This window comes from Lupinus angustifolius, chromosome LG10, assembly GCF_001865875.1.
Source record: "Lupinus angustifolius cultivar Tanjil chromosome LG10, LupAngTanjil_v1.0, whole genome shotgun sequence".
NCBI classification, from domain to species: Eukaryota; Viridiplantae; Streptophyta; class Magnoliopsida; order Fabales; family Fabaceae; genus Lupinus; species Lupinus angustifolius.
The window spans coordinates 11,502,498-11,514,804 of NC_032018.1; positions in this window are offsets into that span (position 1 = coordinate 11,502,498).

Here is a 12,307-nt window from a genome sequence, read left to right on the forward strand (position 1 = left end):
TCCACCATGGCAATGGAAGAACAAACAAAAAATGAGAAATGAAGAAGGAGTGAAACCCTAGTAGAGCAAAAAGAGGGAAAACAAAAATGTGTTTTTGTTTCAAAGTGAGGCAAAGTAAAAATGTGTGTGTTTGGAGTGGGGAATCCAAATTTAACCCCTCTAACACACATAAAACCGAATTGGGCCTACACAATGGGCCCAAAGCTAAATTACAATAAAAACAACTCCTAAAATAAAAATACAATCTTCACTTCAACACATATCCTCGACTTCCATAATGCCCAAAATGCCATTGATGCCAAATGTGATCTGAAAATAATAATAGATTTAATCAGGCCAAATAATCCTAAATTAACTCATTTTAGGAATATTAGTCCAATAAAGTCTAAAACACTAAACCATGTGAAACAAAGTCAATTAGGCACCAAGAATCATCAATCATGCTAAATTAAGGTTATGAATAGTGTGTAATATATTGCTGCTCTACCTCTTCTAGAGCGCCTTAGTTCAACTTGCATCTAATGCTATACTAGCTTGGGTTCTCGATGGATTTGTGTGGGGTTAGAAACTAGCTGAACCGAGCTGAACTAGAGCTCAGCTCGATAAGGATTGACTCAGCTTGAAACTCGACTTGAGTTCGATACGAGTTATTTTTTTAGTTCGAGTTCGTCTCGGTTAAAGTTCATGAACTGTTCGGTTTAGTTTGAATGGTTCATTTGGACAACACAAATAATTAATTAAATTTTTAAAAAAGACTGCAAAAGAGTTATATATAAATATAATCTTGTTTATATATATATATATATATAATAACAATAAATATAAAAAAATAATGCATGTGTCATAAAAAAATAGTTATATATATATATATATAAAAAATAATGCATAGATTATAATAAACATAAAAATTAATATATATATATATATATATATCGAGTCATCTCATAAACCTAACGAGTCAAACTATATCAAGCTCAAGTGTGACTCGTTTATTTAATGAGTTTAATTTCCAGCTCATGTTCAGCTTATTTGGTTTATGAACCAAGTTTATTGAGCTAATTAACGAATCGAGTTTCGAACGAATATGAAGTTGGTTCGTTTCATTGCTAGCCCTAGATTTGTGTGTCTACCACCACTTCATCATGATCTAACTCTTTATTAATCTGTTCAAGTTCTGTGTGAGCAAGATCTACCTATTGGTCTATCTGTTCTGGATCTATCTGATGATCAAGATCTATTTGTTGAGAAATCTTTCCCCTTGAATCAATGCGAGCTTTGGACTTGCACTGGTTTTTATTATGAACATCTTTGATCGTCTGATCCTCAAAGAATACAATATCTCTGCTTCTCATAACTTTCTTGTTTATCGAATCCCACAGTTTGTACCCAAATTCATCCTTTGGGGACCCAAGGTAAATGAACTCCTTGGTTTTAGCATCCAACTTTTTTCTTTCATCTATTTGAATGTGAATGAAGGTTCTGCATCTGACTACTCTCAGGTGATTGAAGGATGCCTTCTTCTTGTACCATACGTCTTCTAGAATTTCTCTATTCAGGGGTCTTGAAGGTGTTCGGTTTATGAGGTCTACTGCAGTCTTCACTGCTTCACCCCAAAAAGACTTGGGGAGATTGGCATCTTGCAATATGCATATGATCTTCTCTTCAATTGTGTGGTTCATCCTCTCAGCTACTCCATTCATATGGGGAGTCTTTAGCAGTGTCTTTTCCAGTCTAATACTATAAGCTTTGTAATAGGCTTCAAATGGACCAGAATACTCTGCACCATTGTCTGCTTTCAGACACTTTAACTTCTTCCCAATCTCACGCTCCACTAGTGCATGGAACTCTTTGAATGCTAATAATACTTGATTTTGCAACAAGTAAACTCACACTCTTCTCGAGTGATCATCTATGAAAGTGAGAAAGTAGTAGGCTCCTCCAAGTGATCTTTCAGATGGCGCACAAACATCTGAATGCACCAATTCAAGTACTTCATCTCTACGTGAGGGATTGTTTGTTTTATGAAAATTGACTCTATGTTGTTTACCATAAAGACAATTAGTACAAGAATCTAGAATTTGATATTTTATACCTGGAAGATGATCTTTGGCGAGCATCTGAAATGCCTTCTCACTCATGTGTCCCAATCGCTTATGCCAAAGATCATTGGAGTCGGTAGCAACATTTGATTCTTCAGAACAAATTCCTCCTTGCATAATGTACAAAGATCCTTCCTTTGATCCTCTAGCAATAACTAGGTTGCCTTTTGTTGGGAACAAGAGAGCAATCAAATAGTAAAAGATTATAGAGAAAAGAGAATAACACAAGAGGTTTGGTAACGAGGTTCCGCCAATTGTGTCTACGTCCCCAGGAGCATTGAGAGGCTACCACTATGTATTATTAGAGAATAAGGATTTGTGTTTGACTATTCTTTTCCTTGTTACATTAGGTTTACATAACATAAATATATAGCCCTCTACCCCAACCTTTTACATCAGCCCAAACCCATAACTTGTATTATTGTTATCTAGATATACGAGCCATTGTACAACAATCTCCACCTTGTCGAATATCATCAATCTCCATCTTCCACCATTGGGTTGGGGGCGCTCCATAGTCTAGCATCAGTGAATTTTCTGCAAGCTCAGACAATGCCTAAACTTGTCCACGATAACCGGCTTGGTCAACATATCAACTGCATTTTATGAAGTGTGAACCTTCTGTAATAGTATCTGCCCACAAGTTACCAACTCTCTGATCTTGTGAAATCTCTCATCAATATGTTTGGTACTAGCATGATAGACATGGTTCTTTGCCAATAAGTTCGCACTCTGATTGTCACAATGTAGTGGAACTCCATCTTGCTCAATGCCTAACTCATTTACCAGCCCCATACACCACATGGCTTCCTTAGAAGCTTCACCAATTGTCATGTACTCCGCTTCAGTTGTGGACATAGCAAGAACAAACTGAACTGGTGATCTCCACAAAATTGGTCCACCTACAAGGGTGAACACAAATCCTATTGTGGACCTTCTATCAACCAAGTCTCCTGCATGGTCTGAATCAACATATCCAATAATTGAAGGCTTACTATGTTGACTACCAAACATGATACCGAGACCTATAGTCACCTTCAAATATCTGAAAATCCATTTGATTGTTTCCCAATGTTGCTTCTCTGGTTTAGACATGTACTTGCATACTTGACTAACTGCTTGTGCCAAGTCCGGTCTAGTACAAACCATAGCATACATCAAGCAACCTACTACACTAGCATATGAAACCTTTGACATGTTCATCTTCTCTTCCTCTGTCTTTGGATAGTGATCTAGGGAAAGCTTGAAGTGATTTTCCAATGGAGTGATCACTACTTTAGCATTGCTTATATCAAATCACTCTAAGATCTTTTCAACATAGCTTTGCTGAGAGAGCTATATTTTTCTAGCTCTCATATCCTTGTGAATCTGCATCCCAAGAATCTTCCTAGCAGCCCCTAAATCGTTCACGTCAAACTCTTTACCTAGCATGACTTTCAGCTCATTGATATCACTCAAATGATTAGCATCAATCAATATATCATCAACATAAAGTAACAGAAAAATAAAAGAGCCATCATCAAGGCTTCTCACATAAACACAATAATCATACTCACAATGCTTGTAACCAAGCTTCAACATATAAGTGTCAAACCGTTTGTACTACTATCTAAGAGACTACATCAACCCATATAGAGACTTATTCAACTTGCAAACCAAGTGACCTCGTCTAGCTGCAGCGAACCCTTCTGGTTGTGTCATGTAAATTTTCTCTTTTAATTCACCACGGAGAAAGGCAATCTTCACATCCATCTGTTCTCAGTGCATATCCAGGCTGACTACCAAGGCAAGCACTACCCTGATAGAAGTGTGTCTCACCACTAGGAAGAAAATCTCATTGTAGTCAATCCCCTTATACTGTGAATACCATTTTGCTACAAGACGAGCCTTGAACTTTTCTCATTCTTTTTCTGATATTGTTGTCTTCCTCTAGTACAACCACTTGCACCCAACTACGCGCTTGTTTGGGGGCAATGGGACAAGCTCCCAAGTTTGGTTCTAATGTAGAGACTTCATCTCCTCCATCATGGCACCCATTCATTGTTCTTTCTCCTGACTGTTTATAGCCTCTTGAAAGCTACATGAATCTCCTAAACTAATATGGAGAGCAATTGAAGCCATGTCCTCAAAGTCATCTCTCTAGAGGTTTAATAGGACATATATCATTGTCTCTAGTAAGTAAATGATCTTGCACACATGGACTTTCTACCTGAGAATCATCATGTTCTTGACTTGAACTAATGCATGGTTCCTTATCTTTATTTACCTGAAACGTTTCGTTGCTCACTAGAATCATATTTGATCCCAAAGTCTCTCCATTTGGCCTAAGCACCTCTGTCAAAATTGACTGTTTCAACATGAAATCTTCGTCAAACACTGCATCTCTGCTGAACACCACTTTTCTGGAAACTGGATCCCAGAACTTGAACCCTTTTCACACCTTTGGTATATCCAATGAAGATACACCTCTTTGATGTGGGATCAAGTTTAGATTGTTCATCACTAGATACATGTACATAAGTATGACAACCAAATACGCGTAACATATTATAATTGACTAAGTTACATGTCCATACTTCTTCTACAACTTTACCATCCAATGAAGCTCGTGGTAATCTATTGATGACATAACATGTCATACTAAGTGCTCCTGCCCAAAATATTTTGGAAAGTCCATTATTCAGTCTTATACATATGGACCTCTTTGTAAGAGTTTTGTTCATCCTCTCTACAACATCATTCTGCTGAGGAGTCTTCTTTACTGAAAAGTTCCTCTGAATGTCATATTCCTCACATAATTTATAAAATTGCGAGTCTTTGTACTCCATACCGTTGTCTTATCTCAAGTCTTTGATTTTTCTGCCATATTGGTTCTCTACCTCTGCCTTCCAAACCTTGAACTTGACAAAGACTTCTGACTTATGCTTCAGAAAATCTACCCAGACCTTGTGAGACAAGTCATCAACAAAGGTAACAAAATACCTAGATTCTCCTAGGGATGGTTCTTCAGTGGGTCCCCATACATCAATATGGACATAGTCTAGAATACTCTGAGTCATGTGTTGGTCAACCTTAAAACTAACTCGTGTCTGTTTCTCAAACACACAATACTTGCACAAATCTAGCTTGAATTTGCTGACTTTGCTCAATAGTCCTCTTTTGCATAGTTCTGTCATGTCATGCACACTAATATGACCCAAATGCATGTGCCATAATTTTGTAATACCATGGTCTGAATCTATTGAAATCTCTTCAGCCACTCCAACAACTCCACCTACAATTGTTCTCCCTAACAACTTGTAAGTGTTCCCAACAGTCCTCTTACCCTTCATCACAATCAGAGCACATTTGCATACTCTAAGAATATCAATGTTCTCATCAGCTCTATAACTAAATCCTTTGGTCTGCAATATCCCCAAAGAAAGCAAATTCTTCTTCAAATATGGTATATGCCTAACCTCGCATAGCGTCTTCACTACACCATCATCCATCACAATTCTGATTTCTCTCATACCAATAATTTTACACGTTTTATTATTTACAAGATACACGAAACCAAAATTGTATGCCATGTATGTGGTGAATCATTCTCTGTTTCGCGTCATGTGGTGAGAACAACCAGTGTCAAGTATCCTCTCATCTATACTATAATTTGATGATACAAATAGTAGATCAATTTACTGTTGTAACCAGAGTCATCTTTCTATGCAACATTTGTATATGTAGATATTCCATCTTTTCTCACCGGCTTGCTAGGACTCTAGTCATTGTAACAATCCTTTATATAATGCCCGATCTGTTGGTGTTTTGACCTTAGAATTTGGTCTTTTCCCTTTGGCAGGACATCCTTTGCCTTGTATTCTCCCACACGCTTGACTCCTCTTTACATACAGACCATCACCCCGAGACCCTTCCCCTACGCTCTGTCTTCTTCGAGTATGGGATAGAAGTGCAGATATAATCTCATCTAGTTTGATATAGTCTTTCCCATATGTCAATGTTGTCACCAAGCGTTCATAGGAATTTGGCAAAGAACACAATTATTGCTTTATCCTCATCATCAACCTTCACATCAAGTTTCTGCAAGTTATTGATCACTTGATTAAAATTGTTGAGATTGTTGCAAATCAACACCCTCTCGCATCTTCAGACCATAGAGTCTCTATTTTAAATACAACTTATTTGTTAAAGACTTGGATATAAACTGCTTAGCTAATGTCTCTCATACCTCTGTTGGTGTCGTTAACTCCATAACATGATACATCACCTGATCTGATAGATAGAGCCATATGGTTCCTGCAACCTTCTATTTCAACTCTTCCCAATCAAGTTGATGCAAACCATCTAGTTTGTTCTCACGCAACGCCTTTGATATACATTGTTGAGCCAACACATCCTTAACCATCCTTTGTCACAATCCAAAATTACCAATTCCATCAAACTTCCCCACCTCGAATTTGGCTCATGGGTTAAGAGTCATCTGATACCGATTGTTGGGAACAAGCAAGCAATCAAATGGTAAAGTATAATAGAGAAAAGAGAATAACGCAAGAGGTTTGGTAACGAGACTCGACCAATTATGCTTACGTCCCCGAGAGCATTGAGAGACTACCACTATGTATTATTAGGGAATAAGGATTTGTGTTTAACTATTCTTCTCATTGTTACATTAGGTTTACATAATATAAATATATAGTCCTTTACCCCAACCCATTTATATCAGCCCATACTGATAACTTGTATTACTATTATCTAGAGATATGAGCCATTGTCCAACTTACCCGTTAAAATAAGGTTTAGACGCATATCTAGGATATGTCTCACCTCTTTCAGTACAAGTTTTCTTCTCGTGTTTAGTAGCAGCACTATATCACCAATTATCGCAATCTTGCTAGTAACATGGTTTCACATTTTCACAGTACCATAATCACCTTCCTTGTAGTTTGAGAAGAAACCTTCATGTGGACTTACATGGAAAGAAGCACTAGAACCAACGATCCAAGCACAATCACCATATGCAACGTTTAGGTAATTGTCTTCTCCAATGAGGAGAACATTATCGTCTGTGGCGACGATTGTGGTAGACTTATGACCATTTTTCCTTAGATCAACTAAATCTTCATGAATATTTACATCTTTATGGTCTCTCTTCATGAACCTGTATTCATATCTCTAATGTCATTCTTTACTACAATAATAGCATGTTATTGACCTCGTGCAAGATTGAGAACGACCTCTAAATTTGATTTTCCTTCTTCCACGAGATTCATTCTTCCAATGATTTTCACTTCTTCCACGTCTCTCCACAACATTTGCTTTAGAGTAGAAGGATATACTTCGCTCTTTCCTTCTAGATTCTTCATTCAATAGACTGTTTGAAACACTGTCCATTGAGACCTTCCCATCATGGACTAAGTTGCTGAGTGCCTTGATTATGATGGCCTTGAAGGCATAAGTGGTCATATGACTAGGGCTAGGGAAAAAAGGGCTCAAAATGCCCTTGGACAACCCATAATGTTGATCCATGATGATGAGCCAAAGATAACCTAAGGGGGTCTAAAAATGCTCACTAGCATCTTGGTCCATGGTTTTGGCCGAGCCAAAGATGGACCAGGCCATGCGCACGAGACATGCCACGGGTCTGGCTCATGTGCCAAAATTGACCCTGGCACGAAACTAGGCGCAAGACCTGACCGAGACAACTCTGACAGAGTTGAGGTCCCTAGTGCATCAGGCATGAAACCTGGCCAAGACAACTCTAACCGAGTTGAGGTCCCTGGCGCACCAAGTGCTGAACCAGACGCAAGGCCAATCTAGCCTGGCCAGGAAATCTGACCGAGGCGCATGCGCCTAGCGTGCCACATCAGGCACTGGGCATAGCCTGACCTAGTCAAGCCTAACCAACTTAGTTAGCATTGAACATTTTTAATTTTGATAATAAATGTGTGGGCTAATTTTTGTCCAACGCTTAGTTAATTTATTTTAAGTGTTTTAATCATAAATCTAACCATAAATAAAGTCTAGATTGAAAAATGGCTCGTGGATGACCAAGCCAAGCCTAAAAGGGTAACCGACATTTTAATACTTGGACCAACTTGTATTTTTCGTGAACCAAAGTCATTATAACTTAGTCTAATATTATTTGGCAGGTAAATAAAGACTATTGTAGCTGTTGGAGAAGGAGTGCTCGAGGGGAATCAAAATATGATCGTGGAGGAGCTTAATGGAGCATTTATGGTGCTTAAACACCTTGTCTGGACCGTTGGAGCTAAATTCACCTGAGCACATTTCATCCAGAGGAATCCTAAGTCACTTTCAGAGTTGTTGGAGCAAAGATGCTCGTGTGGAATTACATGTGGCTGTTGGAGACCTTAATTGTGCATTAATGATGCATTATGCACATGTTCTAGTCGTTGGCAGCCTACCAACTTGCACCAACGGCATCCTAAGCTATTTAGTGCATGATTAATCATCATTCAGCCGAGGTAATTTCCTTCCTTGACAAAAGGAATCCTATGCCAAACACAAGTGCACCCGAGGACCATTCAGGAGGCTTTAACTACAACATTTTCCATGTGCCGAATTAGAAGAATCCTATGGAGCTCATCAAAGCCTAGCCTGAGCATTATGGAGTCATCAAGTCTCATTCATCATGTGACTTAATTGTGAGCCTGCACTTAAGGAATAATGAAATCTTATGCTCTTCACAATTGTCGCGACTCGATTTTCTGTTGGAAGACCGACTCTGCAACTTGGGAGGAAGCGAACTCGATTTCTACCTCTCCCGATTGATTTGGAGAGTGGAATCCTTGGCTCTTCACAATCCAACTGTGGCATCCAAGGCATCCTAGGCCTAAGTCATTTTGTTTGTCTTTCAATTGTAATAAAGCACATGAAATACATGTGCTCATATCTTTACCATCCGAATGTAGTCTTGTTTAGGAGTAGATTCTTGTGGCGAGCATCACTTTGGCTTATCAACACCTCAGGTTATTGAAATATTAATGGTTGAATGGTTATACGTCTCTTTGTTTGTTGAAATATTAATGGTTGTTCATCTATAAATATTGTGGTTCACTCAATGTTCTAAATCATCAGTAAGCTAAGAGCCTAAGAGTATGTGTTTCTATAAGAGTATGTTCATGAAGATAGTAGTAAAAAAAAGAGCAATACTACAAAGAGTGAAAAAGAGAAAAAACACCCAGATTTGTATAGATGAGTCAAGGAAAAAATTGTGTTTCTCTTTCAAAATCATGTCAAATAGGTTTTTAACAAGTTTTGATTTCAGAAGGAATGTGACTGTCATACAATATTTGCATGAGATGAAGCAATTGAAAGTAAATAAAAGGAAAATGGGAATGAATTATTTAGTTCATTGATCTCTTTCAATTTTTATTTATCTCTTTCAATTATTTTCCTTCATCATCTACAGCAATTCCTAAAGTTCATTGATTTCTTTCATTCGATTTTCATGGGAAAAAGACCCAGATTTTAAAAGGAAATCAATGAACTGTTCTAAAAGATTTGCGTAGAGAAGTCGAAGAAAAATTTGTGGATAAGATTATTTCATCTTCTACCAAATCATTTAGTTCATTATATTCACATGTACCAAACCATTTAGTTCATTATAATGTATTTTGCCCCTCTGAATAAATAATAAAACAATTATTTTAGATGTTAATTTCTGTTTTTTTGTTAATTATTTGGATGATTATTCTCTTTAATATTTTGGCAATGTTCCTTAATAATAAACACAATAAACAAATTATCAATACTCAATAAATACAAAGAAAAATTAACAAAATGTAATGTTTAATATTTTATCAAGTTTCGTTTTAATAAACACAATTATATAGTAATAATCTACTTCATGGCAACTTCATGTTAATTTAAGTAAATTCATGTTGTATAAAAATTTTCTAGTTATGTAAAATGTTAATTTAACAACGCATAACTACGAATATGTTGTTAATTTGGAAAATGAGTTCAGTTTAACAGCGCGTAATTATGATTGTGCTGTCAATTAGATTCTATTCAACAACGTATAATTTAGATAGTGCTGTCAATTAGATTCTAATCAACAACACTACATCTCGGTAGCGCTGTTGATGTGTAAATGAAAATAAGTAGTAAACAGCTGGATACGCAACAATAGCGCAATCCTTAATATTCGTTGTTGAAGATGTTGATACAACAACGCTACATTAAATATGCATTGTGGAAGAGGTCGTATTCATAAAATGAGTAGTGTACAGTTAGATACACAACAACAGCGCAATCGTTAATATACGTTGTTGAAGATGTCAATACAATAGCGCTACCGTTAATATGTGTCATTGAAGAGGTCAATACAACATCGCTATCATTAATATGCGTTGTTAAATGGTTACTACCATTTAAATATCTAAAACATGAATTGTTTCCTATACGCTCTTAAACTTACTCCAAAAGAGATCCTCACACTCTCAACAAACCCTCATACTCTCATAAACTGAAAAAACTTCATCAATGGCTTCCCAAAGTGGCGATCATGTATCTCACAGTGGTGATGAAACTACACCGACTCCATAAGACCAGCAAATCATTTCTCAAAAACGACCTCCACATGAAATGACTTCCATGAAGAATGTCATTCGATCAAGAAGCAAGGATGTGAAAATAGAAGTTCAATGGAACTCTAAAGGCCAACCATTAAACAAGAAGGGTGGCAACGCATTGGTAAGCTACATTGGTGTTGTTGTTAGGCAGAATCTGAAGCTAACAATCAAGAAATAGAGTGATGTAGAGAATTCCGTGAAGGAGCGTATTTGGAATGAAATAACAGTAGGTTTATAACTAAAATTAATTGAGTAACAAAAATATAAGAAACAGGTGTGATTGAATCACTACGCCAGATATCGTAATAAACAGCAGTCATTCAACAATGAAATTTTGAACGACGTTGTTGAAGATGAGACGAAAGAACATCAACAACGCATAATAAAGTAGGCTCTGTCAATTTGTGTAACTTCAATAGCGCATTCTTAACAATGCGCTGTTGAACATCAGTAACGTTAACGCTAGCTTGAATGATTTATTTTTAACAACACATTTGATAGAAAGCGTTGTTGATGTGAATATATTCAACAGCGCATATTTAAGGAAGCGCTGTTGAATGTGACATAGTAATTGTGCTTGCTTAATTATGCGATGTTGATGTTTTACGACTTTTTAAGTGTCTGAGAAATTGATGGTGGAATAGTAACGTGTCTCTTCGTTTGTTGAAATATTAATGGTTGAGTGGTTATGTGTTTCTTGGTTATTGAAATATTAATGGTTGAATGGTTATACGTCTCTTTGTTTGTTGAAATATTAATGGTTGTTCATCTATAAATATTGTGGTTCACTCGATGTTCTAATTCACCAGTAAGCTAAGAGCCTAAGAGTATGTGTTTCTATAAGAGTATGTTCATGAAGATAGTAGTAAAAAAGAGAGCAATATTGCAAAGAGTGAAAAAGAGAAAAAGCACCTAGATTTGTATAGAAGAGTCAAGGAAAAAATTGTGTTTCTATTTCAGAATCATGTCAAAGAGGTTTTTAACAAGTTTTGATTTCAGAAGGAAGGTGGCTGTCATACAAAATTTGCATGAGATGAAGCTAACAATCAAGAAATTGAGTGATGTAGAGAATTCCGTGAAGGAGCGTATTTGGAATGAAATAACAATAGGTTTATTTTTTCAGTTTGTGTTTTTATGCAATGTATGTATATGTGTTATGTTTTCATGCAATGTACGTATATGCATGCAATATATAATGTATATGTGTTTTTATTTCAGGCAACTTTTGATGTTGGTGAGGAGCATAAGGATTATATCCTTAAATTGGCTGGCAAGGCTCTCAGACAATTCCGAACTGATGCCGGAAAATTACTCAGAGATGCTGATGGCAATGTCAACCTAAAACCTCCAACTAAATATGCAAATATCGTTGATGAAGAAGATTGGAAGACTTTTGTCCCCTATGCACACAAGACGAGTCTTTCTTGGTAAAATCATATTCTTTGTATTGACTTTTGTGTATATGCTTTTGTATATGATTTTTTATATTAATTTTGTTTAATGTTTCAAAAATTAAGTAATGAAAACCGCAAGAGGGCATCCAAGCCTTTATATCCATACCGAGCTTCTCGAGCGGGGTATAGAGGAATCGAGGAAAGAATTGTAAGTATT